The 27,363-nt window shown below is 40.9% G+C and overlaps 1 long non-coding RNA gene across 3 annotated transcripts; it reads right to left on the bottom strand.

Moving 5' to 3' along the window:
- On the bottom strand, positions 1-26,933 carry LOC110200824 (uncharacterized). Of its 3 annotated transcripts, none has more exons than XR_002322317.2 (4): positions 26,240-26,933; positions 25,686-25,904; positions 21,546-21,629; positions 1-378 (listed from the first exon to the last, which is right to left on the bottom strand). It is a non-coding gene; the product is annotated as an uncharacterized LOC110200824 (long non-coding RNA). The 3 variants fall into 3 exon arrangements; XR_002322316.2 differs by lacking the exon at positions 1-378 and adding an exon at positions 18,798-19,338 and having other exon boundaries at positions 26,240-26,928; XR_013486207.1 differs by lacking the exon at positions 1-378 and adding an exon at positions 18,798-19,338 and having other exon boundaries at positions 25,686-25,723; positions 26,240-26,892.
- Between the last annotated feature and the right edge of the window lie 430 nt (positions 26,934-27,363).

The following is a 27,363-nucleotide window of genomic DNA, read 5'->3' as shown; positions in this document are numbered from 1 at the left end:
TTTCATTTAACAAGCATTTATTGTGTCTCCGAATACACAAGGCCTTGTGCTGGGCATTGAGGGTGCAGAGACAAAAATGTAACAATACCTGCCCTCAAGGAGCTTACATTCAATTGGGAGATACAGTATATACACAGATAAGTACAATCAATCCTCAACATTCACAGGGGTTACCGGCACAGCACCCCAGCAAATGTGAAAAACCATGAATAGCTCTGGGCCCCACCCCAAACCTTTATTTTTAATACACATTTCACCCATACAAAAATCGCAGTTTCTATGCTAGAGAGATTAGTATCTTGCACCCTTTGCATAGTCTTACAAAGTCTTGAAAGCCACCAGTATAACTGCAGCAATTGCTTCATATATTTCCTTCTCCTATGAAAAAGAACAAGATACAAAGATCGTTGCAGGAGAAAAATCATGTGGCTGAGTTTAGATAGTAGAGAGACAAAGAAAAAATAAATTATAAAATAGGTTAATAATATGCAGTATACATTTGTGACAGTAAATTTTCTTTTAGTTTTCTTTACATATATATATTGGAGGTGACTTTCTGCAGTAAGCCACAAATCTCCAAAAATTCCCACTTAATTACTGATGGCCAATCCATGAATAACCAAAACTGTGAATGTGAAATCGGTGAATATTGAGGGATGACTGTAAATACAAAATATATTAAAAGTTAAAACAAAGTAATGAAAGGGAGGAGCATGAGAATCTAAGCAATACAACTGAACTATTTGTTTGAAGACATCACTATGCCCAAAGGGATATAAAATTGTGCATATCCTTTGATCTAGCAATAGCACTACTAGGTCTGTATGCCAAAGAAATTATAAAAAAGGGAAAAAGACCCACATGTACAAAAATATTTAGAGCAGCTCTTTTTGTGGTGGCAAAGAATTGGAAATTGAAGGGATGCCTATCAACTGGGGAATGGTTGAACAAGTTGTGGTATATGAATTTGTAACAGAGTACTATTGAGCTATAGGAAATGATGAGCAGAAAAGCCTAGAAAGATTTATCTGAACTGATGCTGAGTGAAGTGAGCAGAACCAGGAGAACATTGTACTCAGTAACAGCAATGTTGTGCAATGATCAGCTGTGATTGACTTAGCTCTTCTCAGCGACACAACTATCCAAGACAATTCAACATCAAATAGCTATTCTGGTCTTGGTTAATTTTGGAGCAAGAGGAATACAAACTGGCTGATAACCAAGTTTGTTGGTGGTAGAGCATGTTTTAAAAATCATTTTCCATAAATAACAAATATTAAAAGACAAACATATGTGAAATATAGTATTTTCCCACTCTAGATTAAAGTGCAGTTAAACGTTTCCTTCATAGGGTTGTTGTGAAAAAAGCACTTTAGGGGCAGCTAGGTGGCAAAGTGGATAGAGCACCAGCCCTGGAGTCAGGAGGACCTGAGTTCAAATTTGACCTCAGGCACATGACGTTCACTAGCTGTATGACTCTGGGCAAGTCACTTAACTCCAAATTTGCCTCACCAAAAAAAAAAAAAGAAAGAAAAAGAAAAAAGTACTTTGTAAAGTTACAAAACACTACATAAATATGGGTTACTTTCTTCGATATAAGAAAAAATATTTTAAAAACAAATAGCACTATCCAAAAATGGAATGGGTATTTTCTGAGATAGTGTGTAATTAGTCTTTGGAATAAGCAGGAACATATACACATGTTCCTCCATTACCCTTTGGGTGACCTAAAATTTCCAATTTTTGGATATGGTGACATTCCAGGATTCCCAGCCAGATTCATATAGCAGCACCAGAAGAATACTGGTGTGTTTTTTTTTTAAAGAGGGTTTTTTTTTTTAGGACAAAACTTGTGGTCACTGGAAGCACTGTATAATTTCCTACATGTAACCTAACATGCCATCCTTTATTCAGCTCTGGGTATGCATTGTCGATGGGGTCAGATAGATATTTAGATAGATTACCCCCACCCCCACTCCCCATGAATAAGCTGTATGGGTTGTTCATCCAACTGAATATCAAAGTCTGGACAACAGGCATTCTTCATTGCCTTAGTGTTTCCTGTGTGAATAGTTAAGATGAGCTTCAGCAATTGTGTCAGTCAATAAACATTTATTAAACACCTACTATGTGCCAGGAATTGTACCAAGTGCTGGAGATACAAATACAAATAAAAGAAAGACAGGAAATCTCCTTTAGGAAGCTCAACAATGTTAAAAGGCTTTAAGTAATCAGCCCAATGCTGTCTGGAAGCCAGAACATCTGAAGAATCACATCACTATGGAAAAGCCTTCTTTGATTTGCACTTTGCAGGGGAGAAACAGCCTCGGTGAGTAGATGAGGCAGTAGTAATCATAGGGTTATTGAATGAAATTATCTCTTTCGTTAAATCTTACAAGAAATCTATGGGATCTTAACAAAGATATGTTTAGATCTTTCAGGATCTTAACATTGGACAGGTTACTGGAGGATATCCAATAAAGCTGCCTTTTGGCTAGAACATTGTAGGCGCTTAACGAATGTTGTTTAATAGATGAATAGCACTCATCTTTAGAATGTTTCCAAATAGTCTGGTGTTGTAGCTTATCTTGTACTGTTGCAAACTTAAGACTGTATTTCTTCATTTTAAATTAGTACCTAATAATTTTGGTATGTATGCGTTAAGGAATAATCAGGAAATACCCTTTTGCTTTTTTAACCCATGAAAATCCTTTTACAAAGCAAATAAACAAACCACTCACTGGAGGCCTAAGGAGAGAGAAGAGGACAGAGTATCCTTTTAAATGCTAAGATTTTCTGAGAAGGATCTCGTGACCTTCCTTTTCTGAAACATGGAACCTTCCCAGTTGATTGGTTTGGCTGTTGTCTTTTTTAACCAAGTCCCTGCTTAGAAGCTGGACCTATTTATGGTGAGCACTGTTTTTTCAATTAAGTTTATTTTCAATCTCCCATAAGGCCTTGTTAGCTAAGGACTTTGAAAAAAGTTTAGTTTCTCCATCTTTTTTTAAAAGGATGATTTAAAATAAAACATATTTATATCTCTGCTTATTTTTAATCCTATTAAGCCTTGAACAAAAAGTTTTTAGTACTTTGGGCAGATTCTAAGTACAAAGTTTGAATGAATTTTTCTTTTTTTTTTTTAAATGTAGTTGTTGGTTTTATATTATAAGAGCTGAGAGAATAAGGAACTTGGTTATTTCATGTACTTTGTACACTGGTTTGTGCAGGGGAAAGAGCACTGGACTTGGACAGCCAATTTTGATTTGAGGCCCAGCTCTGATATTTACTTAACTGTATTATTATGGGCAATTCAATTTCCTCATCTGTAAAATGGGGATAATAATACTTAGCCTACTTCCTAGGGATGATTGTGAGAAGGATACTTTGTAAAGTACCACAGAAATTTATGTTTTAAGAATTATTATTATTATTATTATTTTGCAATCTGAGGCAGTGAGGTAGTGGAGTCAGAATTCAGTTTCTAGGCCTTGATTTGCCACATGGTTTTTGGCAAATCACTTTTCCTACCTTGATGGCAGTTTCCTCATCTGTAAAATGAGGGGATTATAACTGATGATCTCTTGTTTTTGTGAAATACTGCTCAATAATGATCATGTATTTCCTAAGATTTTTATCTTCCTGTCAGTCAGTCACTAAACAATTGTTAAGCATGCCTGCCAGGTATTGGGCTAAGCCTTGGAGATAAAAAGAAAGTTGAAAGACAGATCCTGCTCTCAGGGAGGGAGGGATACAACATAGAAACAGGTATGTATAAATAGGATAAATCAGAAATAATCAAGAAAGGTAAGGAACTGAAAAGGCAAGATAAATACTGAAGATATGTTAACTTCATACAGTGGTGTGGTCTTTGGGTGGAAAGCTGGCTTCAGACCACAGGTTCACGTCCATCACTGACATATATTGGTTGTGTGACCCTGGGCAAATACTCAATCCCTCAGTGTTTCCAGACCTTTCTTTACAACTGCAAATTGCAGAAAAACTGCAGACCTGAATTGGTGGAAGCTCCTGGGAGGAGCTTACACAGATGAAACCATAGGTTCAGTGAAGAAATTAAGGCAAAACAAACAAACCAAAAAACAGAAACAAAAAAACTTCAAAACACACAAACATCATTATCGTTTTAGATACTTGTTATCAGAAGTATTTCACTGGTTGGAAACAGCAAGGAGGCTCTGTAAGGGATCTTAAGGAAAAAAAATTCCCCCAGCTTGCCTGAGATCCTCCACATTTAGGACCCGTTTCAAGTCCCAGGAGAGGCAGGGCGGGGCTGGGCGAGGAACGGTTATTCTGGCTGGTCATTGACAGACATTGTTTGTGACCCTGCTCTCTGGACTGGGAAGGCCACCAGCAAAAGGCACGGAGCAGCTCGGGCAGCTGCTGGACTCCCAAGTGTTCTCATTGAGCCCTTCACCCCGCACAGGGAGGGCTACAAAAAGAACTACTGACTCAAGGCCACTTTTCCAGGCTCGTGGTTGACAGACCAGGCTTTGAGACCACCCCATTGTCACCAGTGGGAGACAGTCCTGCAGCTCCCACCCTGACTCCTGGCTCAGGCTGCATACACAACGTCAATTTCGCTTTCCACGCCTACAAAGGCAGCAGCAGCCCGACATTCACCCACCCGGAGGTGGCGTGGTGTGATGGGACAAGGCTCACCTCTGAATAGGGAGGATTGGGTTAATGTGGGCGCTGTCATTTACTGACCTTGCCACCTCTGTGAGCCTCACCAGCCTTTCAGAACTGTTAGGGTCCTTTCAGGACATCTAGTCTAAGGGGTTCTTAACCTGAAGACTAGAAATTTAAAAAAAAATTTTTTAATAAGTATTTCAATGAAATTGATTTCCTTTGTAATCTCATATATTTTATTTTGTCAGTTTAAAAATATTTTTCTGAGGGGTCCAGAGGTTTCCGTCATGCACAAAAATTTAAGAACTCCTGATCTAGATCAATTCTCTCATTTTACAGATGGAGAAACTGAGGCCTAGAAAGGATAAATGAAGTCACAGCAAGAAATAAGCCTCCTAACTTCCTTCGAGTCCCAGCAAAAACCCCACCTTCCACAGAAAGCCTTTCCTCTATGTAGCAGGGAATCTCTCATTCTACTACCTTCGCCCTGGTGATTACCCCCAGTTTGTTCTGTATGTTTGTACATAGTCGTTTCACGTTAGACAGTGAGTTTCTTGAGAACAGGGAGTGTCTTTTGCCTTTCTTTCTTTCTATCCTCAGCACAGTGCCTGGCACATAGCAGGCGCCTAATAAATATTTTTTGACTAACTGATTTGAATCCAGGTCCTCTGATTCTAAATCTGGGGCGTTTGCGATTACACCAAAGCTGTAAAAGGAAGGGACTGAACTAGATTATACGAAATCCTCTTTAACTAGTAATTAAATCCTGTGATCCTAGGAGAAGAGTGCAGCTGTTCCATGAGGAAAAGGGAGAGGCGTAGCTAGCGTCCTGGGGATATGAGGGCCTGGGGCGGAGAAGGGAAGAGGGACAAAGCGAGGGGAGGGAGAAAGGGGGGTGGGGAGAGGAAAGCGGGGGGAGGGGGGCGCTGCAGCTACTACCAGCTCTGCAGTTTCTAGTTCTCAGCCGTGGTTGCTTACAGACGCAAAGGCTGCTTCCTGTCCAAGGACCGGACAAGGATCCATCCGGCTCTTGGGATTCACTCATACGCTGCTCAAATATCCCCCTCCTCCCTTCCGCGAGTGTCTTAACCTGGGCACTTGGGACAAAGCTCCCTTTCTGTCATCCCACGTCCCACCAAGCTCCTAGTATGCTGGTAAACCATGGGGGACTCCCTGGAGGAGGAAGCAAGAGAGCTTAAAGATCTCAGAAAAAGAGAGAAGCTTGGAGTGGGTGGTGGAGTTGGGGAGGAATAATCAGGGAACCGGACACATTGCCAGCTCAATCCTCCAGTTCCTGTCTTTCCCCAATCATCCCACTGCTGCCCTCCCCCTAAATGTCACCAGTGTTTGCACTCGGACCAGATGGCCCCATTGAGCAGTTGGGGAGGGAGGGAGGGCGCGGTTGACACAGGGAACTGGGGGGTTTGTGCCCCCAATTCAGCGCAATCCCGACAGCTGGTGGCTCTGCCGCGGAGTCAGGACCCCGCAGCGCTGCGCTTAGAGCGCCTTTCTTTATGTGTGCAGATGTGGGAGTATGAATAGCAATTGACTCCCGGGGGCCTGGTGGCTACTCCATCCAGTCCACATTTCAGGATACTGACTGGGATATCTCAAGCTGCCTTCCCAGGAGGGGAAATTTGAACAGCCTGTGAATCTCAGCATGAGATTGGGGGATGAAAGAGATTCGGGGATGGTGAGGGAGTTGGTTTCGACGAGGTCTAAGGTCCTTTGGGGCTCTAAATCCTGTAATCTTAAGAATCCTGTTGCTGCCTCTGGTAGTTGACATGGATCAGCTCACCCAGAGCTTCGACTCCCACCCGTCCACACCCAGCCCCCACACTACACCCTCCCCTCCCCTCCCCTCCCCCACCTCCTCCTCACCTCTGCTTTCCTCAGCTAAACTGGTTCTGACCATTTACACCCTAGCTGCGGCTTGCCAAGGCAGATGTTGCTATGATTCCCAGCTCTGCTCTTGAAGTCAGGGGCCAGGGGCAGAAAGGAGGCTTCTGAGAAGAGAAGGCCTGGGGGGTTATGGCAGGAGAGTCTATTTTTACGTTAAATAAATAACATGATAATTTAATTAATTTCATTCCACCACTATGTATGGACAACTATTTTGTGCCTAGCCAGCAACTGCTTTTAAAACAGGGGCATGTGTAGTTAGAGGGAGCTCTGGACCTGGATTAAGGAAGAACTGGAGTCATGTCTTAGATACTCTACTTAACTAGCTGAGTGATGCTGGGCAAATCACAACCTCTCAGCGCCCTAAGAAATGCTTTAAGACTATATCGACTGAACTTGAACCCAGGTTTTCCTGACTCTGAGGTAAGCTCTCTCTTGTGTATAATAAAAACAGCTTGTTGACCTGTACAGCTTCACAGCTTACAAAGTTCATTCGCTTTTCACCTTTGCTTACTGCCATTCTTTCTGGGGATTGGGGTGGGGAGAGAGGCCGGTCTCATTGAGACCTGGTATCCTCCTCCTTTCCTTACTCTACCCAGAGTTAGCTCTGTCTGCGGAGGGAGGCTGAGCTCTGTATTATCGCTCCTGCCCCTCCTCCTCATAGTCTCTTTCACATATATGATGCTCCCTAAGGATTTGGCTGGAAACTAGAAGGGAACCCGATCTCCTAGGTAGGGATCCTGATATTAGGGAGGAAAAACAGTTCCCAGGGAAGTGGGGAGGAGAGAAAGGCCTTCCTTATTCAGCATCACCAGCAGAACCTCAAACCAAAAAGTTTCCTTTCTCTTCATACCACAGGCCCCTGAAAGGGAGTTTCACACACTCTATAAAACCTGGTGTCAACCAGGCTTGAACCCATTAGCTCTGGGGAGCAGTTATCCCCCACCCTCATTCAGAGGGCACTCCCGCTTCAGCAGAATTTAGCTACCTTCTTGTGGGCCACTCTGCTCCAGGCGCTTTCAGCCCCTATGACCCTGGTTTCCTCCAATTCACAAGAGAGCTTAGAGGCAGGGTGGTGCCGGGAAGAGCAGAACTGAGAGATGGGGAAGTCATTTTTCCCACTTTGGGGTCCAGCTAGGCAAGAATCACAGAAGAGAATCTTACAATGTGAAAATATCCAAACAGCAGCTATGTCCACATGGTTTTGGAACAGAAAAATCTACTTCCTTTTCAGGGTTGAGTTTTATTTTCTGTGCAAACTGTATGCTTTTGCTGTGTAGAGGCAACAGAGACACAACCTGGAGAATGGGTGCTGTTGACCCGGGACTCATTCCTAATTGACCTTCTTACCTCCAGCCTTTCCTCTTCCCAACTCATTCTCCACAAAGCTGCCAAAGTGGCCTTCCTAAAGCCAGAAGAGTTCCTGGCACTCTTGCGCTCAATAAACTCTTGTGGATCCCTCTTATAGCATTTAAAACTCTACATAGTCTGGCTCTAGCCTATTTTTTCAAGGCTTATTATGCACTACTCCCCTTCATGTACTTTTTTTTTAAAAGGCAATTGGGGTTAAGTGACTTACCCAAGGTCACACAGCTCGTGTCAAGTGTTTGGTCTGAGGTCGGATTTGAACTCAGGTCCTCCTGACTCCAGGGCCAGTGCTCTATCCACTTCGACACCTCACTGCCCCCTAGTCCAGCCTAATTGGCCTTTTTTCCTATTCCTCACATGTGGTATTCCATTGCCCATTTCTTTGATTTTGCACAGGCTGGCCCCCATCCCAGGAACCAGCTCCTTCCTCATCACTGCCTTTTAGAGTCTTTACTGATCCCCTCAAATGCCAATTGCCTATTAGGTAACTATGTGGTCTAGTGGAGAGAGTTCTGCACCTGGAGTTACAGTACTGTATAGCTGAGTTCAAATCCTGCCTCAGATACTTAGATGTGTGACCCTGGGCAAGTTACTGAACCTCTGTCTCAATTTCCTCATGTGTAAAATGGTATAGTACCTACCTCCAAGATTTATTGTGGGGATAAAATGAGACAATATTTGCAAAGCACTTTGTGCACCTTAAATTAGTGCTATATAACTGCTAGTTATTATAATTATTACAGTGTCTCTCCTCCAATATTACCTTGTATTTATTTTGCATAGGTAGTATGAAATACTTGTAACATATGTGTGTATATATGTATACATATATACATATACATATGTAAGGTAAGGGAACAAGCATTTATTAAGTGCCTGCTAAGTGCCAGGCACTGTGGCAAGCTGTGAATATATAGGTGGGGGGGGCAAGCTGTGAATATATGTACACACACACACACACACACACACACATATTTTAGAGCTATTCAGGCTTTCAATGATAGAGCAAATTTGTTTATATCTTCCCTTAAGATTATAGGAAGAATCCAGAAGGGTTGTTGGAATGGCCTTCAAGTACTATTACTCACAATGCCTCATCTCTTCATTCTCTCCAAAATCAATTGCCTAGTTTCCTTCTTGCCCCAATTGCTTTCTCCTCAATTACCAATAGACCAATGAATATCACTTAACTTTTACAAACAGATTTTACTGAAAAGATAGATCAAGACTTGAAGTATAGAAATCTCCCTAAATTGGGGTACCCTCTCCCTTTTATACCCTGCTCCCTGGGAAGAGTGGATTTGTACTTGGAATGGTGATTATTACACATTGCCTCCACCAAGTTCCCTTTGGGATATGGCATAGATACTAGATGAATTGTTCCTTTCTTGATGGAAATAGCGTCTTGACTGCTAGGTTGATCCATGGCAGAGCTGGGTCAAGAAGGTTGCTCCTCACTGGCTCCCTGGGCTTGGCTGATGCAGCTACAGCAAACTATACTATGGACTCCTATCACTGGACATGTAGTGGGTCTTTTGACCTTCTGAAGTACACTGAGTCTTCTGGTCTCTGATACTCCTTCGCATTTGCCTTAGGATCAGGTAGAATAAACACAACAGAGACAAAAGAAACAAAAGTGCCATGTGTTTGAGGCGACATGGCAACTAGGTGGAAGAGGGGCTGGGCTCCCCCACCCAGAGGTTTTACAGCATTTCCTTCTCTTCATTCTAAAGGAGAGGGAGACAGGGAGATCTATAAACTTTCTCCGTTAGAGTCTTTTGTATGTACCTTAGCTGTAACTCAGCAGCCCATCACAAGGCCTTTCCTCTCCACATGGTATCCAGCCCAGAAAGAGTACCAGAATACCCCTGCATATTCTACAGTGGAAAGCAAGGCCCTTCAGTCTACTGTAGTGATAAGCTTTCTCCTCTCCTTTCCTCTCCTCACCTGCATTATTTATTTGGCATTTATATAACACTTAAAGTGCTTTACATATGTTAACTCATTTGAGCCTCACAACAACCAAGTGAAGTAGATACTACAAGTATTATCATCTTCCTTTTTTACAGATGAGATCAGTCAGTCAGTCAATAAACATTTATTAAGTGCCTACTGTGTGCCAGGTACTGTGTTGAGCTTTGTGGATACAATAAGAGACAAAAGGCGGTCCCTGGCCTCAAAGAGCTCACAATATAATGGAGGAGATATCAAGCAAGTAGAATGTTCCTGACTCCAGGACTAGCATTCATTCATCCATCCATCTATCTCTCTGTCTATCTATCTATCCATTTATCTATCTACCTATCTATACACACATACATATCTACCTGGAAATTTGATCCTTCTTCCCCCACTCCCCAGCTCAGCTGATATAATTACTCTTATCAAGGATAATGAAGTATTAAACTGGGACCTAGAATTTCAACTCCCGTGGGTCCACAGCAAAGGAAGCAGGAAAGGGAGAGGGAGAGCCCTATCCTTCCCAGCATCCCTCTATCTCACCCTTTCCACCCCCCACTCCCCAACAAGACCCAGCTCCCATTTGTTGTAGTATCAGGTACCTGACTGAGCTCAAAGCAGAGGGACTCTTTAGCAGGAAAGAGAGATGTTCAACATCCCACCTCACTTGCATTTGGTCTCCTTTTCTTCATCTTTGTGGAGAGAGCTCAATGGAGTCTGGAAACTGTAGAAACCAAGTTTATCCTTGGTGGGCAATGGTGGGGAAGGTGTGCTGAGGAAGAGGCTTGATTTTTCTTTTTTCTTTCCTTATATTGTCTTTCGGCTGGGGCAAGTCTTTGAAAGTATCAAGACAGGTAGTAATCTATTAAAATTTTATAAAATTATGTCCATTTCAAAAAATTGGGTACTTGTGAATTATGAATTGAATGAGTGTAATTCTCCAGGACCACTATGGCAGTTATGGATCCATTATGGTAGATCCTTGTGCAAGAATGTTTATTTCCAAATGGATGTGAACTGTGCCACATGAAGTTAACCAAAAAGCACTCTTATTGATATATTGGACATGGGGAATGTTTAATGGGGGAGAGAGAGGGAGGATTTGATCCTTTTCCCTATCTCAGTTGAAGCAATGACATGATGAAGTCACGTGTTAACACCAGGTTATACCTTTACAATATATAAAGCTTCTCCCATTGATTCAGAAGGAGCAACTCAATTGGCTGGGCTGAAAATTGTCCATATCCCTAGGGGACTTGGGATCCCTAGGGGACAGCTGAGCCCTAGAGAGAGCCAGGGGATTGAAAGTTTAACATTAGAGATAAATGAAGCAGGGAAAAGCAGCCAGCAAGAACCCAGCTTTTTACCTTTTGTGGGGAAGAGAGAATTTTCCTTCTTCCTTGCGCCCATTAGATGTAGCACCCAATAGCAAAGCTACCCACCCAGAAAGAATCACTCCACCCAGCAACTGAAGTCACTTTGAGAAAGTATGAGGTACAGCTGTGGAACATAGATATATACTTTAGATAGACATGGATACAAAGAAGCTGTCACTAGGACAGAAGCAGTTTCTAGGAGTAGGACCTCTGGCAGGAAAGAAAAGAATTGGCCATGTGCTCAAAAGAGTGAATCCTGGCAGTCTAGAGTTGAGCTGCAGAGAATAGAAGACTCTGGAAGCCCCAAAGAAATCCTGCATCCAGGGTTGAGCTTTTTGAGGACCTCAGAGGAGAGAAAGTTTGTCAGAGCTCTGGAGGACCAGAGCTGTAGTCTGCTTTGGCCACATGTATCCTTTCTGTGTATGCCCTATTACTATTTTATTCTAAATTTGTGTCCACTCTTCCAATGGGTGCTGCAGGGGAGTGGATCCCAGGCTTATTGAATGTTGTACAGTCCTTATTTTCACTCTGCCATTTAGTATATTCCTTTTGCTTTGCTGTTGTCGTCAGTTGTTTCAGTTATGTCTAACTTTTCCTGACCTCTTTTGTGTGTTTGTTTCCTTGGCAAAGATACTGGAGTGGTTTGCCATTTCCTTCTCCAGCTCATTTTACAGATGAGGAAACTGAGGCAAACAGGGTTAAGTGACTTACCCAGGGTCACATAGACAATTGTGTCTGAAGCTGGATCTGAACTCAGCTGTTCTTGAGGCCAGGCTCGGTGCCTATCCATCGCACCACCTGGCTGCCCTTTTGCTTTGAATCAATCATATTTAATGACTGACTAGTAACGAATGAGAAGCACAGAAGTGGGCACCCACAACTTCTCAGTAGAATCTGAGGTAGCAGCCACCCTCTGGAGATCCAACCCATGAATACAAGTTGGGGAATACCCCATATGGGGTATTATCTCCATTTTACAGATAAGGAAACCGAGGCTCAGACTGGCTTAAGGTTGTACACATGGTGAAAGGACTAGAATTCTAACCCAGGTATTCGACTTTGAATTTGCTCATTACTCTTCTATACACCATACAACCTTTCCTATCAACCTATAGAATCAGAGGCTTTTGAAGATAAAAACAACCATAGAGACCATATAGTCCTATTCTTCCATTTCAATAATAACAAACACTAGACCTATAGAGGTTAAGGGACTTGGCCAAGCTTATTCAATTAATTATTGGCAATAGTCAGTGCTAGCACCCAGGGCTCCTGAATGTTAATGTATGTGTACACATATGCATTTTATGTACTTTACTCTGTATTTTACACCTTAGTACTTCAGAGAGTTATAATTTTTTTCCCTGTGAGTATTTCTAGTATTTCTCTGAATTGGTCTCATTTAATACTAGTAAAGTAAGGATAGCAGAGGAAATTCAAATCCAGTCTCAGGATATATTATATTGTCATTTAATACTTTAAGGATTTGTAATTGCTCTAGTGTGAACATTTCCTCTGCACCTTATTTAGAGCCATAACCATGATAAGGCAACTTGGGTCTTGCCCTCATTTAGAAGGCACTAACAGTACTTGAATTTCTCTAGCAGCACTGAGATGGAGTTTAGTACTTAGCTCGCTAAAATAATTAGTTAAAATGACTAGTAACAAGATGGCATTCTGGAGGTAAGCTCTTGCACTGATCTATGGTGTTCCTTCTTTTTCTGTTACAGTCGGCCCAGGAAAATTTTGTGATACATTCCCCATGATGAAAAATTCTTGCGCTCCAAGCTCACTAGATAGCTTTCATGAGTGCTGTGGCAAGAAAAAAAAATCATCATCTATGTGCCATCCTTCTGGTGATGAACTGCTCCAATCTTAGCCAGGCCAATAGTGAGACTATAGACACAGAGGACATTGCTGGGCCTGAATGTGAAGCCTGTCCAGCTTGGGAGGACCCTGCTGGAGCTCTGAACTCTGACTGTTCAAGAACCCATGGTCACCTCTGTGCCACAATAAAGCAACACAGTAGGTCTTTAGTGGAGGAAAATATGTGGGTCTTCATCTATGCATATCAAATAGTATGCGTGTATATATGTGTATATGTATGCATGTATCTGTTTATCTACCTAGCTAGATAATCTACAGGGTGTCCCCAAAGTCTTAGTGTGGTTTTAAACTATTTCTTTTCTTTTCTTTTTTTTTAACTTTTTTGTAAGGCAATCGGGGTTAAGTGACTTGCCCAGGGTCACACAGCTAGTGAGTATTATGTGTCTGAAGCTGCATTTGAACTCAGGTCCTCCTGACTCCTGGGCCAGGGCTCTAATCACTGTGCCACCTAGCTGCCCCGGTTTTAAACTATTAAACTATATATAGTTATCTCTTCCACATTGCAACTTTCTCCATTGAGATTTTAATATATCAGGGGTCAGCATAAGAAAATAGATAGGAATTTTTTAGAAGTTTTGTGGAGGCCACAGATAACACGAGAAGGCCAGCAGATGACACAGAGCCTATCACCAAATACTTTCCCCAAATTTTACAATAAGGTACTGTAAACAACTCATAAAAGAAAAAGGAAAAAAAATTCAGACTTCTTCTCTGGTACAAAGGGAAAGTCAAAAAGTTTTACATGGATTTTCCAAATCTCGGGAGGCAGTGGGGAGCCCCTAACCCCCTTGATGTGGAAGGGATAACTGTATATGTCTACTGAGTAGATGCACACATCCACTCATCCATCCATCCATCCATCTATCTATCCATCCATGCACTGCAAATACACTCTTTTACCAGGGGCCTATGAAATGAGAAAGTTAAGAATCCTTCTTCAAACCCTTCCACAAGCCAACTGGTACCCCTAGTGTGAAAACTCCAAGAAATCAAGGGGAAGGGAAGAGAATATTTCTGTTCCTTCTTTCATTCTTTTTCAATGGATCTGTTCTGCCATTGCCCCTGCCAGGATCAGAACAAAAACTAGACTCAAACACCCAGCTTCCCTACTGTGCTCCTGTCATACTCCTGTCATATGAATTTGCTTCCTTCCAAGTTGAGACCATTACAGGAAAATCTGGAGAAACAGGAGTCTATTGACTCCAGAATGGACTAGGAAGTGAAAGTTTGGGTTTAATTATTCCATCCTCCAACTTCTAGTAAAAACACATTGGTTATCACAGGCTATCCACTTCCACCTGTCCAGAATCTTGAGTGAGTTACTTGGAAGGGCTTTGATCTCCATAGAATAACATAAAATATCTTTATTACTATTGTAAAAAAAGGACTTGAAAGGTGAATGCAGAGCATCAGAACAGATTATAATTGCAAGGACTCTATTGGATAAAGCATGGGGGAACCATTGTATCTGAAGCCTGAATGAGTTTGCCAGGGATTAGGAAATAGTGCACCTGGGGAAAGTGGTTAGGTGGGTGCGAACATCTTGATTTTATGAGGCAAATTAAAATAGAATAGAACTTGTAGGCAGAAGCAGTTAAGAGAGAAAGAAAGAGGGGGAGGATAGGAGAGAGAGGGGAAAAACACATTCCCTTTTGTGTACTTGATATGGAGTATCTCCAAACTCTGATCTCCAGAAAGTCTTTTCTGGGTTGTACCTGTTTCCTGTAAAAGGAAGATACTATTAAAGGATTTATGATGTCATTGATATGAGAACTCCTTCCATCAACATAGTTCACAACCTACCTGTAACTTAGACAAATCTAAGAGAGTCTTTTAAGGCTTAGAGAGATTAAATAACTTGCCCATGGTCTACAGTTAGTGGGTGCCAAAGGAAGGATTTGAATTCAGGTCTAGTACTCTTTTCACTACTCCAGACTTTTCCATATGAGGATAATAATAGTACGTACATCACAGGATTGTATTTCTTATCTATCTCTGTCTGTCTATCTATTTATCTGCCTCTCTCTCTTTCTCTACCCCGGCCCCCTTCTCTTTGTTAATACTAATTATTTGGTGAGGATGTCAGATCATGTTCTTAAATGCTTTGAACTTCTGAGAGAGAAAGTGCTATACAATCTGCGTAATACTGTATCAAATGTTTAAAATAACCATGTCTTCCCTGAAGATTAGGGGCATTGCATTAATTATTTTTGCTTATTACCATAGCCCAAGTTCTTTAGACTGAAAGTTCTCTTTGTCAGACTATACTGACTTGATCATAAAAGCTTCTGATTTCTAATTAAATGTCTATGTGCTTTGATTCCACGTGTGGAAAAGAATGTTGAAGAAGCATGATTTCTTTTATTTTTTTTTAACGTTTTATTGATGCCTTTTGTTTTTAAGTCATAGGCATTTCTAACTACTCCCATCCTAGATAGAACCTTCCCACGTGACAAAGCAAAAGCAATTAAAGCAAAATCTCAGAGAAACCTTGTTTGACCATAATATTCTGTCTTCTCTGCTATTAAGGAGGAGATATATGTTTCATGATCTCTTTTCCAAGACCTTAATTGATTTTTCTATTACTGAGAGCTCAGTTTCCTTTTAGTGATATTTTACTTACATTTTAATAAGATTTCTTTAAAAATATCTTTAGTGCTCATCTCTTGTTGGGTGAAACAGAATGGCATCGTAGCTAGAGAGCTGGCCTCAGAGACAGGAAGACATGGATTCAGATCTTAACTCTGGTAATCCAGCTAGTGTGACCCTGCCCTCCCTGCCCTTTAATTGGCAGCTCTGGGACACTTTTACATTTCAGAGAAGGGAGGAAAGACAAACACTAATTAAGCACCTACGATGTGCTTGGCACTATGCAATTATGCTTTACAAATATTATCTCATTTAATCTTCACTACAACCCTATGATGCAGGTATTATTATTATCCCCATTTTACAGTTGAGGAAACTGAGGCAAACAGAGGTTAAATGGTTTTGCCTGGGTCACAGCTTGGTAGAGAGAGTTTTCTCCCCCAGAAGTTCTCTGTACCAAGGAAATCAGAGTTAAAAGTCCTAGTCCCTTTTCTTAAAAACTTAAAGGATATTTAAGAATGTCTTCAAGTCCTTCACTAAAATTCAGACAGGTTAGTGTACCATGTAAAAGTGGAACTAGAAAGTGGACAGAAAAACCCGAAGTAGTGAGAGGGGGGATTTCACAAGTGTCCCTTCTGGGAATATGATCTCTTCTCCTGTAGGGGATTGTATAAACAGAAATACTCTGTTTCTAAAACTTCAATTTGAAAGAATTACTAGAGTCTCCAGACACTGAACAGCAAAAAAATAATTTACTAAGTGCCTACTTCGTGCAGAAGAGTATTTTTGGTACCGGGAGTAACAATTATTTTTCTTCTAAAATGTTTTGTTGTTGTCGTTGTTGTTTTCACATCTCTGTCACTTTCTGTTCCCCACCCTTAAAGAGAATCCTCTCTTATAACAAATAATTATTGTCAAGCAAAGCCAACACTTTGGCCCTATCTGAAAAAGTATGTCTTCTGTCCCTCTAGCCCATCACCTCTTTGTAAGAAAGGAGAACTACGTTTCATCATCAGTTCTCTGAAGTCATGATTGGAAACCAAATTGATCAGAGTTGTAAAGTCTTTCATTGTTGTTTTCCTTTACAGTATTATGGCTATTTTGTAAATTGTGCTGGTTGTGCTTATTTGCTGTGCATCAGTTCATACAAGTCTTCCTAAGTTTCTCTGAATTTTTCATACTCATCATTTCTTATGATGAATATAATATTCTATGATGTTTATGTCACAATTTCTTCAACTGTTTCCCACTTTCCTTCTGATTCTTTAAAAAAGTACAACTTCATTTTTATTTTTGTATGTATGTGACTTCTTTTTGGCTCTGACTTCTTGGGGGTTACATGTTTAGTGTTGGAATCAATGAGTCAAAAGATATACAAGATATGGATAGTTTGGTGACTTTTTAAAGTATAATTTCAAATTATTTTTGGAAATGGTTTATTTAATGTGTAGCTCTAACAGTGCATCAGTATACTTGTCTTCCCACAGCCCTTTTAATATTTACAATCTTTATTTTTGTCATTTTTTGCCAATCTAATGGGTATGAAATAAAACCTCAGAGTTGTTCTAAATTGACTTCTTTTGTTAGTCATTTGGAGTACTCTTTTATACTGCTATTGAGAGCTTGCATATTTTCTTTGGAAAACTGTTCCTACACTTTGACCACTTATCTATTGGGGAATGACTCATTCTTATTCATAATTCATACACACACACACACACACACACACATATAATATGCCTCCCACTGAGCAAACAGAGAAAGAGTGGAGATCAATAAAAGAGGGAGAAAAAAGAAGAGGGGAGCAATGAGGAATAAACTATATCAGTGCAGGCCATTCACAGGAACAGATCAGAAGGAACAGGAAGTAGAAGTACAATGTTACAAAATATACAATATTATAAGTAATTTTATCAATTCATTATATCTCTTTGATGTCAGACCTTCATCAGAGATGAGATATAGGCTTTAGAAAAGCCAGTCCCTGCTTTACAGAATAACTGGGGGACAGCAGACTAATATTGACAGCTCTACTATACAATATAATATAATATAACACAATATAATATAACACAATATAATATAATATAATATAATATAATATAATATAATATAATATAATATATATAATATAATATAATATAATATAACATAACATAACATAACATAACATAACATAACATAACATAACATAACATAACATAATATAATATAATATAATATAATATAATATAATATAACATAACATAACATAACATAACATAACATAACATAATATATCATATCATATCATATCATACAATATCATATCATATCATATAATATCATATAACATAATATAATATAATATAAATTACAAGATAAGTTCATTAAATAAGGACCAAAGTGCTGTAAGTGGTCTGAGGGGGAAGGCTATTACTGACCAGAGGTCAAGGGAAGGCTTTGTGAAAAAGGTAGCACTTATGCTGGGTTTTGAAGAATAGATAAGAATTAAAGAGGTGAAGAGGAGAGGTCCAGGAAATAGTAAACCTATGGAGGGAGTGTGAGACCCCAGGGCCTGTTTGGGGGAGGGAGGTCAGAGACTTGTCTGGTTTGACTGGAACACAGAGTGAATGGAGGGGAGCATTACCAGGTAGGATTGGAAAGAATAGTGATGCCAGATTATAAAGATGTAAAATAGGCATATGCACATGGGTTACTTAAATGTATAGACAAGGCTGGTGGGAGGCATGGATAGATATGATCTGAGACCTAGCTCAACATTGTAGAGAGGAGGAGAACCGGAGGTATGTCCTGTAGCTTCAGCACATTTCCTGTGGAGAGGTGGGGAGGAAGAGGCAGGTAGGCCCCAGGAGTGCCTCAAGGCTCAATGGTCTTTTCTCCAGTCTCCGAGAGAGGTTTCAGGTTAGAATTATATTAATCTTTCCCCTCAAATATTTCTGTTCTAGGGTTACAATGTTCAGGAAAAACAACTTTCCTGGTCACTCTCATGGGAGTAGCTTAGACTTGCAAGCTTAATTAACTTCTTTTCACCAAATTCTGGTTATACAAAAGAGCAGCACGAATAAGTAGAGAAAAAGCTTATTTAACCATGTATAATAACAAACAGAAATTGGAGAAGTTCTACAGATCTTAACATGACAGAAAATAGATAAGAGGGAATAACCTCTTCAACTGGGAGAGGGCTAATGGAGAGGGCCTAATCTTCCCCAGGACGTCCATTCAATCCCCGGGGAAGTAAACTGGAAATCGGGGATGTGTTGAACAGCTGGCTTCCCCTACATATGTGTTACTTCTCTCTCCTCGACTCTTTCCCAAAGAGCGTTGGACTCCCCACACCTCTTCTGAAGAAGCTCTGGAACCATCTCAGGAGCCCTCTACACAGTAGGTAAGCATCATTGCCTCTGCATTCTTGAAGCCAATCAGGAGTCCCATCTCCTTCCACATGTGATACACACGACATACCCCAGGCTTGACTGGAAGTCCAATTACATAGAATTTTAAATTTTAGGTAAAAGAGTTTGAATTTGATTTCACAGGCAACCAGGAACCTTCGAAGACTTCTGAGCAGAGGCCTGGCCTGGCCAGATCAGGAAGATTATTCCACTATCTGTACAAAGATAGATTGAAGGGGAGATAGAATGAGGGGTGGGGGATGTCCTGTGAGGAGGCATGATGATATCAGGAACTAATGGAGAAGAGGGGATTTACAGGTTGGAATCTACAAAGGCAAAGCAGTGCTGTGGAAAGAATACTGAATTTGTAGTGAGAGGGTCTGTGTTCAGACTGGTTTTTTACCACTTAATACCTGTGTGTGATTTTGAGCAAGTAACTTTCCTCATTGACAAAATGAAGGACCTTTCAGAATGCTTTGGATAGACTAGGTGACCTCAGCAGTCTCTTCTAGCTCCAAATCTTTAACTTTGTGAACTGTTTCCAGACATGTGGCTTTGCTAAAGTGTAATGCCCAAGCAAATAGTCCCAGTGAGGCCTCATAGACCCATGGGATGTAAAGCTACAAGGGACCTACGTGGTCATTCTATCCAAGTCTTCTAGTTACAGATATAGAAATTGAAATTGAAAGGGATTAAGTGATTTGACCAAGTATAACAGTTAATAAGGACAGTCAAGTGGGTGTGGAGTCAGAAGGATCTGAGTTCAAATTTGACCACAGACACTTATTAGCTGTGTGACCCTGGGCAAGTCACTTAACCCTCTTTGCTTCACCACATCAGCATCTTTGCCAAGAAAATCCCCAAAAAGGGTCATGAAGAGTTGGACATGACTGAAAACGACTGAACAACAACAGATAGTAAATAAGAGAGTACAGATTTTTTGTTTCTGATTCCAAATCCAGTGAGTCCACAAAAGAAGTCACCAGAAGGAGAACATCCTTCTCCCACCCTCCTCCATATCTACTTCCCCCACACATAACGAAGTCACTTAAGGTGGTGAGTTGAATGTGAACCCCTTTGCAAAGTTTTTCTTGGAGATCTTTGATATTTAAATTTATGCCACTTCTGTGAGTAACAGATTTTTTGGTAGGAGTTAAAGTAGGAGTGAGTGCCTAGTTATATAAAAGGGAATTTTGCATATGTCCACAGTTGGCAGCACTAATGTCAGGGACACTTTCATATGATACTGAGGGAAGAGAATGCTGGAGTATATAGCCAAACCTTGAGGGTGTCAATAGCTACTGGTATCCAATGGCACCATTCTAAGGTTAGGATCTTGAGAGTTCATATTTCTGGTGAACAAAGGACTTGGAGAGTTAGGGACCAATTTTTCCCTGCATGTCCCTGGATAGAAGCCTTACAAACAAGCCTGAGAGAACCATATAAAGTACCTTAATAATTTTATGTGAGCTGCATGTGTTTCCCCATAAAGGTATCCTTACAAAATAAATTTTAAACTTTCATGCCTGGTCATCAGCAATGTTCTAGAATGGTGAGCCCATCTCACGTGGAATAATTTTTTATTTTTAAGTTCACTAGATTAGAAATCAAGGTGTCTGAGCACATGGGGGAGGGGGGAGGAAGCAAACTGGTACGATGGAACACTGTACCTGGAGTCAGGAAAACTTGATCTCAAGTTTTCTTACTAGCAGTGTGACCTTGGGCAAGTCACAACTTTCATTTGCCTCAATTTCCTCATCTCTAAAAATAGGGATAATAAGAGCAACTCCCTCCCAAGGCTGTTATAAAGACAAAATGAGATAATATTTGTAAGGTGCAGTGTATACCTTACAATGCTTGTTCTCATTGTTTAGTTGGTTAATGTGTCCAACTCTCTGTGACCTCACTTGGGGTTTCCTTGGCAAAGATACTGGAGTGGTTTGCCATTTCCCTCTACTGTTCATTTTACAGATGAAGACACTGAGGCAAACAGGGTTAAGTGACTTACCCAGGGTCACACAGCTAATACGTGATTGACGCCAAAATTGAATTCCTGTGTTCCTAAGGACAGGTCCCTTGCTCTATCCACTGTGCCACCTACCCACCCTTAAACTGCTATATAAATGCTAACTATTATTACCTGCTCTGCCACTAACTAGCTATGTGACTTAGGGCTCCAGTTTCTATCTCTAAGATCACTTCTAGTTTTTAAAAAAATATATAAAATAAATATACAGTAAACTTTGTTCATGTAAGTCCTTAGTGAGTTAATTCACATAACTCTTTGAGGCAGTGTCTTTTTATCTATATTTTACAGATGGAGAAACTGAGGATCCAGGAGGTTCTCCACTAGCCAGCACCACACCAACCATGGGTTATAGCAAATGGAGAAATTTTGAATACTGTGGATAAATTCACTTACCTTGGCAGTATACTTTCCAGGGATGTACACATAGATGATGAAGTTGACCCAAGCATTTCCAGAGCTAGTTCACTCTTTGGGAGGCTTTGAAGGCAAGTATGAGAGAGAAGAGGTATTAGACATGCATGGGCTTCCATTTGAATTGTCTTAGGAAGATTCCAAAGATCACTTGGCAAGATAAGGTACTGAATACTTAGGTCCTTTTTGGGGGGGGGGCACGCGATGCAATTGGGGTTAAGTGACTTGCCCAGAGTCACACCGCTAGTAAATGTTATGTGTCTGAGGTCAGATTTGAACTCAGGTCCTCCTGACTCCAGGGCTGGTGTTCTATCTACCTCACCACCTTGCTGCCTCACTTTGGTCCTTTCTTGAACTAAATTGCCAAGCATTCAAACTCTACTGAAGGGAGCTTGATTCCAATGGGCTGAGCACACTATTCAAATGCCAAAAGTACATTTGTCTAAATGTCTATTTTATGGAGAGCTCCCACAAGGCAAGCACTCACATGAAAGTCAGAAGAAGCCATACAAAGACACTCTCAAGGTGTCTCTGAAGAATTCTCGTATCAATTGTGAGACACAGGAGATACTGGCACAAGACCACCCAGCATGGCATGCCCATATGAAAGAAGGCACCATGCTCAATGAGAAAAGCAGAATTTCAATAGCTCAAAAGAAATGTGAGATGCACAAATTTAGGGACATCTCCACCCCAAACATTCACATGGATTATTTGTGCCCAATCTGTGGTAGAGCCTTCTGAGCTCATATTGGTTTGATCAGCAACAGACACACTGTACCTTGACCCCAACATAGTGATGTCATTTTCATCTTCTTCCAGCACAAAGAACAACTAACTAACTTCTCTAAGATCCTACCACAAAACATTATTATAGTGGCAGTTCAGCAACCTAATTTTTTTGTTTGAGTCCATTTTATATCACATAGTCTGCTGAGTTTTATGCTGTTTTGCAATCCTTACCTTCCGTTTTATTTCTCCCATATTATGTCATGTCAAGGACACTGGATCTGGAGCCAGAGGGCCTCGGTTTGAATACTGCCTCTGCTACCTGGGAGCTGTGTGACCTTGTGCAAGTTGCTTCACCCCTCTAAGCCTCAGTCTTCTTATCAATAAGATATGGGATTTACACTAGATGTTTTCTAAGGTCTCTTCCAACTCGAAATCTATGATAATAGGACTTCAGCTTTGCTGCTTGTTGGTTTTGTGATGGGCATGTTACTTCAACTTTCTGGCCTGAGCTTCCTTAGCTATGAAATGTGGGGGTTGGATTACGTGATCTTGGAGGTTCCTTCTATGATCTTATGATTTTCCATAACTTTGTTTCTTCCTTATTTGCCCTGGCCTGTTTTTAATTTCCCTTGGTGTTTCTTTGATTTTTGAAAACATGTATTCCTTTCTTGGCCTTTTGCTTGAAGTGATTAGATTTCAGGTAAAATGATGACAAGGGCCTCTTGTGCAGGACCGAGGGGTCTGCTGGTTTGGAGGACTCTCTGAGAGGGTGTTTTTGAAGCTAGGTTATGGGAATTATGATTGGGGTGTTCAGACTAGCAAAGGAACTAGACAAGATGAGAGTGGCCTGAAAAGGGAAGTCCAGTCAGCAGAGGTAGATGGAATCAGTCACAAAATCACCTGTAATTCAGCAAGTAAATGTTTCCCACCGAGCAAAGGGGGAAAAGAAGCAATGAAATGGAAAGAGAAGGAAAGAGGGAGAAAGAAAAAAGGAAGAATGAGGAGACGAGTGTATGGTAAAGGATGAGTTGCATCAGCAAGGGCCCTTTGAGGGAATACATCAGGACTATCTTCCTTATTTTAATTCATTTCAGTTTAGTAAACATTTATTAAGCACCTGCTATGCCCCAAGAACTGTACTTAGGGCTGGGAATACAAAGAAGAAAAAAAAAACATAGACCTCGTCCTCTGTGTACTCACATTCTAAAGGGGGAGATAACACGCAATTATGCACTTACTGTCTTACTCCGATTCACAACACATTGATAGGAAAAAGCTATTAGTAAGCATTGAACCCTTTCTAGGTTGGAAATATGTGTTCTTAGGTGATGTCTGGAATCCTGCTCTTAATTGGTAGATGCTGGGCCAGCAGGCTAGGCACTTAACCCTCTCTCTGTTTGCTCCCTTCTGGGATTCCAGTGGTTTTTAGAAATGTCAAAGAATGAAGCTCTGCCCTTCTCCCAAGTCTTATCATGATTTGCTTCAGCTGTTCCTTCTAGTAGGACATATTCATCAGGGGCAATATCTATTTATTGATCTATTTCTGTTGATCTATTAGCCTTGTTCTCTGTTATTTCTCCTTATAAATGATGTTGGCAAGAAGCATGGACCAGCATCTGTTGGCTGAACAATTAAGCAGTTTGAATCAGGGTTTGAATTAATTTCCTCAAGGGATAAAGTCAAAATGTTTCATCAAAAAAAAAAATCACTGTAATTTCTAGCCTTTCATTCCAGTACCATTTTTCCTTTTATGTTCTCTTGAGGCTGGGCTGGGGATTTTCTTTCTTTGTCATTATCAAAGAAAAACCCTCTTTTGTTTATAAAGTGACTAACACCTGTCCTTTCCTTGAAAAGCAGATACTAGAAACCAGCTAAGGGTATCTTATAGGAAGTGATAATCAAAGCTTCCTACTGGGGGACCAAGATCTGGGTGGGCCTAAATGAATTAAAAGGAACAACTGGAATAATTAGAAAAAAATTAAAGGTTTTGTCCATCAGGATGAAATTTACATAGGGAGAATTCCATTTCCATCTTAGCACCTCAATACCAACCAGCAAATTTGGTTGTACTGCTTAAGGAAACACTTTAGTGGCTTAAATTCATTTTTGGTTTGTGTGACCCTTGAAGGTGACCTCAAAGGATTGACTGCTCTTCTCTGTTTTATGGTCTTTGTCTAGGTCTCCTGACAGCTGCCCTGAATTTCCCAATGACACCTGCAGTTGTGACCCCTGAATTGAGAATCCATTAATTCCTTCCATCTGCTTGGATCAACAGCTATGGCAACCCTGGGCTTACAAGTTCTCATGGAGGGCAGAGACATCATTTGGGTAAATCTAAATATCAGGACTTGATGTACTGATACCATGGAGAACTGCTATCACACTTTTTATAACTGAAGCATAAAAGCACTATGGTTTTTGGAAATAAATAGATAGTCATCATTGACTCCTTTTTTTAAACACATAAAGAGAAGAGAAAAGATATGATCTTTCTTCACAAATTAAGTTATTAAGTTCCAGCATTATGACTTGAGCTCCACAGATGGACAGGATGGCCATTTCCCCCTCTTTTTCTGGTCCAAAGGGCTGAGTAGATTCACGTGGATAGTGACCCTAATGGCAGCTGTCTTTCATAATCACACAATCCAAATTGAAAGAGGACTCAGAGGCCATCTAGCCCAGCCTGTACCTGAATATAAATTTCCTTCTGCAATATTCTGACAAAGAGGTTATCTACATAGTGTTACAGTGGAAAAATATTGCTAGGAGGCTGTAGTCCTACCTACTCTCTCCCCTCAACACAAAGCTTCAGATGCAGAATGGAATAAGTTATCTGTAAAGGAGATTTTTGGTGCCTCAACATCTTAGCATAAGAGCATAGTCATGTTTCCAAAAGTAAACAGATGCCAGGCTGATGTGTTACCTAACCCATTCTTCAGTGTAGCTTCCTTATTTATGCCTAATATGTACACTTACTCTTTTTTTCTTTGCCTTTTCATTTTTTAAAATTTATTTTATTTTGCATTCATAGAACAAAGCAATCATTTTCATAATACAGTAAAATAAAAAAGGTGATTGTACATGAAACTGTGAATCTACCACATACAACTTGCTATTCCCTCCAAAAACACATTTTTTAGAAATAAAACTTTACTCTCTATCAGAAGTTGATCCCATATCACTCCTTTTCTCCCCATTTACAAAAATTTATATATAATTCTTACATTAGTCTTTTCCTGATCTCTCCTCCCCACACACCGCTTTGAAACCTCCCTTCTAATAAAGGGAAAGAAAAAAACAAAACAAAACAACCCAACAACAGTTAAACCTAATTGACCAAAACAACCAGTGGGACAACATATGTTACATTTCCGACTAGTAGCTCCTCACCTCCTGGTGGAGTAGATGTAGCTTTCATCTTCTGTTGTCTGGAACGAAGATTGTTCGTTGCAGTTAAGATTGTTCAGCTTCCTTTTATACTGTTTTAACTTCCTTTATTGTCAGCATTGTATATATCGCTCACAATTTTTAAAGTTATCTCAACCAACTTATAAAAGGTAAACCTAAAAGCACCATCTCACATTTTAATCTTGGTTTGTGAGGAACTGCCTGTGATGGAAGAAAGTCTTATTAATTCACCAACTCACCTGGTAAGCTAACTTGTTTTGAAGCAAAATCTAAAGGAAGTAGTAACCTTGGAAAGTTACAAATGAGCATGGCTTGAAATGTATCTTTAGCTTCGAGTTGCAGGGATGTTGTGGGGACTGAAGATGTGGGGACGAAAGGTACTTTAAAATAGGGGCAAGGGAAACATTTCATTTCAAGATGAGCTAGTCTTTCGCTCTATTAGTTTTTCTGTCTACTCTGGCCTAATCCTTTGGGGACAGTGAAAAGGATTGCAAAATTAATTAAGGATTGGGTGGGGGTGGGGGGAAGTAACTTACAAAAGCTTGTAGATGGAATGGTATTAGGCAGCTTGTCTTGATTTCCTCCTGCCAAAATGAGATTCATCGAAGAAAGCCTTTAACTAAATTAACACCTCTCCTCCAGGATCTCCTCCCCCCCAGATGTTTACAACCAACTGCAGTCCTGTTGGATACCAATGTGGGTAATCAACAGAAATGGTTCTATTAAAGGGCTGGAGACAGCCTCGTGGGATGTTTTATTTACTTTCAACTTAGAAAAAGGAGGCATTCACTGGCGGACTTGCTTATCCAGCCAGCCTGGCTAGCTAAAGAACCCACAAGGAGAAAATAGAAAGCTCTTTAACTCGATGAAGAAGCTTAGGGCGGTTTTCTTGCTCCCACAAGCTGTTGGTTTGACAGTGTTATTTCCTGTTTGTAGAAGGGAGGCTCGAGAACCGGGTTTGGGGAGCGGCCCGGCAGCGCAGGGTAGTGGCCAAGACAGCAGCGGGCCCTTCCTTTCAAAGGGAGGATCAGGGCCAGCTGGGCTGTGAGCAGCGGCGGCAGCAGCAGCAGCAGCAATAGTAGCAGCAGCACCAACACTAGCAGCACTCGCCGGCCCATTATGGGAAATTGCAGAAAACAGAAGCGTCCTTGTCAAACAAAAAACCAGCCGCCGGTCCCGTTGCTGCTTTCGAGTCCCCGCTGTCAAGATCAGCCCCCGCAGCCCGGGGCACTGGACAACACGGGGTAATTAGCAGCTGGTGGGTAGGGCCAGGACCAAGAAAAGACACAATCTCTGTGTTGAAGCCGGCCCCAAGACAAGACACAATCTCTGCCTTGAGGAACTGGAAGCCCTCTGGGTGGGAGACAGGGAGAAGGCAGTCCGAGACAAAAGGAGACAGGCGCAAGTCCCGCAAGAATCGTGGGCTGGGGTTTGGGGTCCTGAACTTCTTTTAGAGACTTAGCAATTTTAAGGGCTTTTGGAAGCATTATGGTAATGGTGGAAATGGACCTGGAATTAGAATTAGGGTTTCAAATCTGGCTCCACCATTTACTAGTAAAGTGACCTTGAGCAAATCATTTAATTTGTGATCCTCAGTTTTCTCATTTGTAAAAAGGAGAGAATACTTCAACTGTCTGTCAGCTCACTGGGCTGTTGTCAC

Source organism: Phascolarctos cinereus, unplaced genomic scaffold (genome assembly GCF_003287225.1).
Source record: "Phascolarctos cinereus isolate Bilbo 61053 unplaced genomic scaffold, phaCin_HiC Scaffold_4;HRSCAF=312, whole genome shotgun sequence".
NCBI lineage: Eukaryota > Metazoa > Chordata > Mammalia > Diprotodontia > Phascolarctidae > Phascolarctos > Phascolarctos cinereus.
Note: the sequence above shows the minus strand (reverse complement) of the source record. Positions and strands in the feature narration are given on the sequence as shown.